At 37.4% G+C, this 8,435-nt stretch overlaps 1 long non-coding RNA gene across 1 annotated transcript; it reads right to left on the reverse strand.

The window, feature by feature from the left end:
- Positions 1 to 6,574: 6,574 nt before the first annotated feature.
- LOC129634412 (uncharacterized) lies at positions 6,575 to 8,147 on the reverse strand. The gene is made up of 3 exons (XR_008705616.1): positions 7,980 to 8,147; positions 7,745 to 7,869; positions 6,575 to 7,259 (listed from the first exon to the last, which is right to left on the reverse strand). It is a non-coding gene; the product is annotated as an uncharacterized LOC129634412 (long non-coding RNA).
- Positions 8,148 to 8,435: the final 288 nt, after the last annotated feature.

The raw sequence follows: 8,435 nt of genomic DNA on the forward strand, positions 1-8,435 counted from the left end.
ATGCCAGCCTCAAGGAGAGCACAGAGGGAGGCAGGGAGGCCCTCCTCAAGTTCCAAGGAGCTGTCTGGTTCGTGGGAACATTTAAACAAGCCCCTTAAAAATAGGAAAATGGAAACCTCTGGTCCTAGCTCCTCAGTGCCAGAGCTGGGAGCTCCCAGAAAGGGGGCCTCTGGGGTTAAGCTTTGGTATTCTGTGGCCAGTAGACCACTCCCATGAGGTCATCTGCAGGTGGTTATGAATGGGACTGCACTCGAGGTCTGACATAAACCTCATCACTGTGGTTTTGTGGTCACATGGACAGCACTCACTCTGCTGCAGCCTTCCTCCAGAAGGTCTGTCCTGGCAACACTCATGGTCTATTTAAAACCCTGCAGGACAATTACTGTCCAAGTTACTTAGGGTGGGGAGCAAGCGTCATGTATTTTTAAAGAAACAGAAAGCTTCCCTTTCAAAAAAACACACAGCCCATTGGCCTGGGAGGTCTGAGTTTGTGGCAATCACTTCTTAACCCCATGCCATTGATTTTTATGGTTTTATTCATTTCTCTGAATCTCAGCTTCCCAATCTTTGAAGTGGTGATAGGGTCACCGAGGCCTGTTGTAGGGATTCAGGGGAATATTGCATGCAGAATGACTGCAATACAGAGGGTTCCAGAATATATGTTCCTTTGTGTCATCTTCCCTGATAGTGATGACTAGCTCAAATGACACACCTAAGCTCCAAATTCTTATTTCTCCCTCCCTAAAAAGGAGGCCTAATACTGCTTCTAATCTGTAACTGACCTTGAAAAGATCCTTCCTGGTCCAGCAATGTTTATCCTACCCCTGCACTTGACCTTATGATTTTGTTGCATTAATTCCTTATTGCTGAAAAGATTTCAAGTCATTGTGATCTGCCTGTTTTCAAGACTTAATGCCTGGAATCTTCCATTTCAAGTATGATCCAGCCCCATAACTCCGCTCAGTTCAATTCAGCAGCTCAGTCATGTCCAACTCTTTGTGACCCCATGAGCTGCAGCATGCCAGGCTTCCCTGTTCATTACCAACTCCCCAGAGCTTGCTCAAACTCATGTCTATCAATTCAGTGATGCCATCCAACCATCTCATCCTTTGTCGTCCCCTTCTCCTCCAGCCTTCAATCTTTCCTAGCAACAGGGTCTTTTTCAATGAGTCAGTTCTTCAGATTAGGTGGCCAAAATATTGGAGTTTAAGTTTCAGCATCAGTCCTTCCAATGAGTTTTCAGGGTTGATTTCATTTTGGATTGATTGGGTTTATCTCCTTGCAGTCCAAGGGACTCTCAAGAATCTTTTCCAACACTACAGTTCAAAAGCATTAATTCTTCAGTGTTCAACCTTCTGTATAGTCCAACTCTCACATCCATATATGATTACTGGAAAAACCATAGATTTGACTAGATGGACTTTTGTCAGCAAAGCAATGTCTCTGCTTTTTAATATGCTGTCTAGGTTGGTCATAACTTTTCTTCCAAGGAGCAAGCATCTTTTAATTTCATGGATTAAATTCATAAACTTAGTTCACTGATTCCTAAAGTTCCTAAAACCACAGCCTTGTCTAACTCAGTGAAACTATAAGCCATACCATGTAGGGCCACCCAAGATGGATGGGTCATGGTAGAGAGTTCTGAAAAAATGTGATCCACTGGAGAAGGGAATGGAAACTATGTTAGTCTTCTTGCCTTGAGAACCCCATGAACAGTATGAAAAGGCAAAAAGGTAGGACACTGAAAGATGAACTCCCATATTGGTGCCCAATATGCTACTGGAGAAGAGTGAATAAATAACTCCAGAAAGAATGAAGAAACGAGCCAAAGTGAAAACAACACCCAGTTGTGGATGTGACTGGTAATGCAAGCAAAGTCTGACGCTGTAAAGAACAATATTACATAGGAACCTGGAATGTTAGGTCCATGAATCAAGGTAAATTGGAAGTGGTCAAACAGGAGATGGCAAGAATGAGCATCGACATTTTAGATGACCTCATATAGCCCATGCCTAATTATGGGATTCACTGAGAAAATCAGACTGCTTTTGTTTCTGTCTTTCCTGGGGCAACAGCTTCCTTGAAAATTATCATTGTGTCTTATTCGATGTCTTTTATCTCCTAGAGCCTAGAGATGCACATGATACATAACAGATATTCAGTAAATACTTTCATGTGAATAAATTAATGAAAATCAATTTGGGTTTTCTACTAACAGCTGTCTTATTGGGATTGCAATTGCTACAATGTTTCTTTGTCCTTAAAATTCTGGGCTTCACTTGCCATAATCTGATGTAGTCTAACATGTTGTTGTTTTCTTTATGAATAATTGCTTAAAGTAGGGTACACGTATGTTCTAATACTCTAAAGGAAGGCAATGACATGATAAATGTAAAACCAGTACAGCAAACACATTCTGGAAAGAAAAAAATAAAGCAGGATAAATAGAAATCAAGAGCATCAACAAATAAAGCACCAATAATTACAAAAAATATAAATGAGTCAAATCTTCCTATGAAAAGATAGAGATTTTCTGAGTGGGTTTTTAAAAAAGGAAAATTGAAGAAAAATCCAGCTATGTTATAAGACATGCTCCTGAAATAAAATGCCAGGGGAAAGCCTGAAAGCAGACAGATGGAGAAAGAGAAACTAGCCAATGCCTAAATAAAAGAAGTGAAGAAAATTATGTATCAGACAACACACCAATTTAAGTCAAAACTATTAAATAGGACAACATGGAATTTAAATATTATTAAACATCACACTCCATTAAGAAGAATAGTCACACATTTAGTAATAAAACTCCAACTACATAAAACAAAACCTGCTGTAGATGAAGAGAACAACTTAAAAATCCACAATTATAATACAATATTTTAAGACATACCTATCAGATCAAATGTTGTAAATAAGCAGAATATAAGTGATGATATTTTTAAAAGTTTAGTACACCATTAACATGCAATGACAAACAAAAAATATTAATATTTTCAAACTCTTCTGACACAAACATAAAATTGACCATGGAGGATGTGTCAAATAAGATATTAATATCTTCACAAAAATAGCAAGTAGGAAGAAATATATCTGATCATAGTGTTTTTTAAATATAAGAACTATAAGAAAAATCAAAATAAGTTATTCTCACATTTAATTGAAAATAAACACCCCCCTATATATCTCTTAAGTTAACAGGCACATTAAAACAGGAAAAAATACATTTTAGAAATGAACAAAAATTTTAAAAACTACAAAAATAATAAATCCCAAAAGATATGATTGAAAGATACATTCAAAAATAGAAAACTTCTAACCATAACTACATTTAGTATAAAATAAGGACTGGAAAAAAGTGAATTGAGATTTTTACTTCAAATGCTAACAGGAACATAAAATTAATCTAAACGAATTAGAAGAAAAGAATAAATCAATTTTAAAACAGGAATGTCCTACATAGGAAAAAAAAATGAGAGTTTAATCAATAAAACCTGAAATAGATTACTTGAAAACACGAATAAAATAGCTAAATATTTTTTTGGAAATCCCAGTGAAGAAAAAATGAATAATATCAGTAATAAGAGATTGTATAAGAGTATGGAATCGGAGGACAATTTTTAAAAAAGCTTATATGATCATTTATTTTTAAAATTTGGAAAGTTTAATGCAATGAATGATTATCAAGGAAAATACAAATTACCAAATCAATTTAAGAAGGTAAAGAAGTTATCAGAAGTGTTAAAAAAACATTTTAAAAGCCATCCCCAAGCAGTGCTTGGCTTTCAGCAAAATTAAAACCTTTTGCTCTTTGGACGACATTTAAGGAAATGAAACAGTAATTGACAGGGAGAAAAGATTCTCAATGCACACTTCTGACAAATTACTTGCAATTATTTGCAAAAGTATACAAAATAACTGTTACCTCTATTAAGAAAATAAACAACAAAGGAAAACAAAAGGCAAAGATTTAAATACCAGTGAAGCTATACCAATAACCTATAATAAGATATGCATGCATTCAATACAATTAGTCATTAAGGGAATGCAATTTAAAGTCACAATTGTGTATTTCTACTTACCTGACAAAATGGCGACACTTAGAAAGACCGACAATATCCATTATTGAGAAGAATGTGAAGCAACTAGAACTTGCATATAATGTGGAGGGAAATGCAAAAAAAGTGTGAAAAACTGGGGAAAGAGTTTGACATTTTCACGTAAAGTTCAGCACTAACTTCTCAAGTGACAAGTAATCCTACTCCTGGGTATTTGCTCAGAAAAAAATGAAAACACATGTGTATACAAAAATTGAATACCATTATTTATAGTAGCTGCATTCATAATAACCTGAAACTGGCAACAACCCAAATGTCCATCAACAAAGAAATGGATTAACAAGCAATGATATATCCACGCAGTGAAATAATATTCAGCAATGAAAAGAAACAAATTACTAATGTAAGTCACAGCATCAATTACTTTCAAAACTACTATGCCTTGTGAAAGAAACAAGACACAAAAGAACATGTCTGTTATTATTATATGAAACTATAATGTAAAACTAAGCTATAAAGAATGGATTGAGAAAGGCCAGGTGTTGGGAGATTAACTATAAATGAATATGGGAAAATCTTTTTAAAGTTTGAATTTTCATCTTGATCATATTAGTGTTTGTATGAGTATTTATATTTTCAATACTCAGTGAACTAAACACACTGTATATCAATTGCACCTCGGTAAAGTTGATTAAAAAATATCTTGTCCAATAGCCCATGGGTAAATAATTCCTATCTTCAAATAAGAGGTAATTTTTGTGGTTAATTAACTTTGCAAGAACAGAGAAAAAGATAGAAGCATCCCAACTAGTTCTGAGACAAACATGGATTCTGCATTGAAATCAGATGTGGAAACCTGTGAAAGGAATCATGAAAGTCACTCACTGTTATCACTTATGAATTTATATGTGAATATGAAGATAATACATGCCTGTAGAACAGTTCCATATATGATAAACATAAAAATGATATTTCAAATCAATAGTAAAATCACAGAATAGTCAATAAATGGTTTGAGATCAATCACTAGCTCTTGGATAAACCTACCATTGCCTGCTTCATACATATAACAATTAATGGGTTAGAAAGCCAAACGTGTGGTAATAAATTATAAGATGCATCATTGCATGTGTGCACACAGCTGTGTCCCACTCTTTGCAACCACATTGACTGTAGCCCACCAGGCTCCTCTGTCCATGGAATTTTCCAGGCAAGAATATTGGAGCAGGTTGCCATTTCCTACTCCAGGGGATCTTCCTGACCCAGGGATCAAACCCATTCTCTTGCATATCCTGCATTAGCAGGCAGATTCCTTACCACTGTGCCATCTGGGAAACTGTAGGGTGAATTAGTAGGAAATAAATTATAGTTTTGCAAGATTGGGATAGAAAGAAGCTTCTTAAATAAGCCCTCAAAACCAGAAGTCATAATGTGAAAATCAGCACATTTAACTATGTTAAAATAAAAGTTTTAAATAAAGCTCAGCATTTACAAAATTAAAAGGGAAATTTACAATATTGTAGTTAGCCTCCAATTAAAATAAATAAATTTAAAAAAAAATAAAAGTAAGAGAAATATTTGTTGGACAAATAGCAAATTCTTAATATCTTTAACATATAAAGAACTCCAACAAATCAATAAGAAAAGTATTCATTTCCATTCAGAGAGACTATAATAGTTAACATTCCCATCAATAGTATAAAACAGTATCTACTTGACCAAAATCTCTCCAACAGTGGATACCAACAGTCTTTTTTGAAATGTACTGAATTTATTTTTGGTTGCCCTGGGTCTTCATTGTTGCATGAAGGCTTTTTCTAGTTGAGAGAATGGGGGCTACTCTGAAGTTGCAGTGTGCTGGCCTCTCAGGGTAGTGGTTTCTCTTGTCGTGGACCATGGCCCCTAGAGTGTGCACTTCAGTAGTCGTGGAGCATGGACTTAGCTTCTCCATGGCACCTTCTTGGACCAGAGATCAAACACATGTCTCTGGCATTTGCAAGTGGATTCTTATCCACTGTACCACCAGGGAAGTTCCCAATAGTCTTTTTAACATCAGTAATTATATGAGCAAAACAGAACAAACAAAACTCACATTTCATTATAATTGTTTTAATTTCCTTAATTAACTGTAAGTTAATTATATTTTTAATATGTTTATGGACACTTGCAGGTCCTCTATTGCTAACTGCCTGTTTATGTTTATACCTCATGTCCATTTTTCTATTCGTAGAGTTCACCTCTTCCTATTGGATACTATCAAACGAAAACATTAAAAAACAAAGCTATCCATCAAGAGAAGGTATAAATGAATTATGGTACATTCATCCAGGAGATGTTTACATGGAAAAATGTATAAGATAAGTTGAAGAAAGAAAAAAGACGCAATATTCTCTAATTAGAGGATGACCCAGTATACACGAAAATTTACCCTCTATTTTTATTTCTACTTATATGTACAAAAGAATAGAAAAATATTTAAAGCTTTAGTTGTGAGAACTTACATTTATTGAGGACTTATAATATGCCAAGTATACTATTAAAGGCTTTATGATGTCTCTACTCCCCCCATCATGCCCATTGTTCAGCCAAGGAAACTGAGGCTTGGGGTCAGGCACACCCTACAGCAGGTACAAGGAGGAGGTGAGCTGAGATGCAGGTGGTCCTGATAGAGGATTGTTGTCGTTGTTGTTCAATGATGTCTGACTCTGTGCAACACCATGGACTGCAGGACGCCAGGCCTTGCTGTCCCTCACTATCTCCCAGAGTGTGCCCAAGTTCATTCCATTGAATCTGTGATGCTATCCAACCATCTCATCCTCTGTCAGCCCCTTCTGCCTTCAATCTTCCCCAGCATCAGGGTTTTTTTCTGATGAATCGGCTCTTCTCATCAAGTGGCCAAAGTGTTGGAGCTTCAACTTCAGCATCACTCCTTCCAAAGAGTATTCAGGATTGATTTCCTTTAGGATTGGCTGGTTTGATCTCTTTGTTGTCCAAGGGACTCTCAAGCGTCTCCTCCAGCACCATATAGGAAAGCATCAATTCTTTGGCGTTCAGCCTTCTTTATGGTCCAACTCTCACGTCCGTGTATGACTACTGGAAAGACCATGGCTTTGACTATTTGGACCTTTGTTGGCTAGAGGGTATCCTCCCCCAGTTCTGAGAAGGCTGGCTTCTGGGTCAGAAGAAGTATTCCTTCATCTAAACCATCTGAATTTTTTAGAAAGGGAATATAGTTGTGAAATGAACATTTTCAAAAGAATACATGGAAATAAAAAAGGAGGGCATCTGGTGGGCTGGAGAGGCCAGAGCATTCCAGAGCCCTGAGGAAAGGTGTCATGTTACACTGCCCCTTAGGAACAGAAACAGGTGAGAGAGCCTTGTGCTAGGCGGAGAAAGAGGAGACACCAAGGGATATAAAAACCACCTTATGGAACTGCGTTTGGAGGGAGTTCTTTGTAATCCCAGATGGCAGACTCGGGGCCACTGGGTGAAAAGTCCAGGGAACAGATGTCAGCATGACACAAGGCCAACTGGGTTCAGTTTGGACCTGCCAAAAAAGGAAGGGTGTGCCCCGAAGGTAATGTGAGCTGTTTCGGAGGCTGAAACAGACAACGGAAACCACTTAGCCCAGAGCTGCCCAGAGGTTGGAAGTTATCAAAAAATGGCTTCAAGAGAAGAGACTTCTGAAATACCTTCCAGGCCTGAACCTGTATACAACCAGGGCATGGGGACGTGTTCTCTACAACCACCACTTTCTTCACAGTCATGAGCAGCAGGTTCAGAGGCAAAATTCAAAATAACTCTCTCCAGGAGGACACTATAGATTAGAAAGAAGAATAGTACCTGTGGGACCTCAGAAGGGTTGTAGCAAGAAAATGTCACAGTGAATGTCCAGCTGGTGAATGCACTTGGGTAACTGGAGCTCACCCCTTCCTGTAATTTCTCTCCGCAGCCCCAGGATTATGTAGCTGCTGGCTGCTCACCGCATCAGCTCTCCTAACACATCACAGTCTTCAAGGTAGGGTCAGTTGATTATGGTGAAGTGACGGATTTGTTCAGATGCTCGATCACTGGTCAGGGTGTCTGACTGAAGTCCTTACACACTACAGAAAGAAACAGTAGACGTTCTAAAAGGACAAATCTATATTAACCCCTGAGTCATGGCAGTGACTCACCGCTGATGTTCGAAACAAGAAAACACCACAACCGCCATTCACAATTTAGGAAAAGGGACAGGAACCTTTGTTTCCCAAATGTGGAAAATTAAATAAATACCTGGGTTGAGGACCAAAATATCCACAGAGACACAATCAAATGTCTAATTGTTTGGGGGTGGCTATTACTCATGACATCTTACCTTAAGTAGTAAAAACATTTTTAGTT

Source organism: Bubalus kerabau, chromosome 19 (genome assembly GCF_029407905.1).
Source record: "Bubalus kerabau isolate K-KA32 ecotype Philippines breed swamp buffalo chromosome 19, PCC_UOA_SB_1v2, whole genome shotgun sequence".
Taxonomy (NCBI): domain Eukaryota; kingdom Metazoa; phylum Chordata; class Mammalia; order Artiodactyla; family Bovidae; genus Bubalus; species Bubalus kerabau.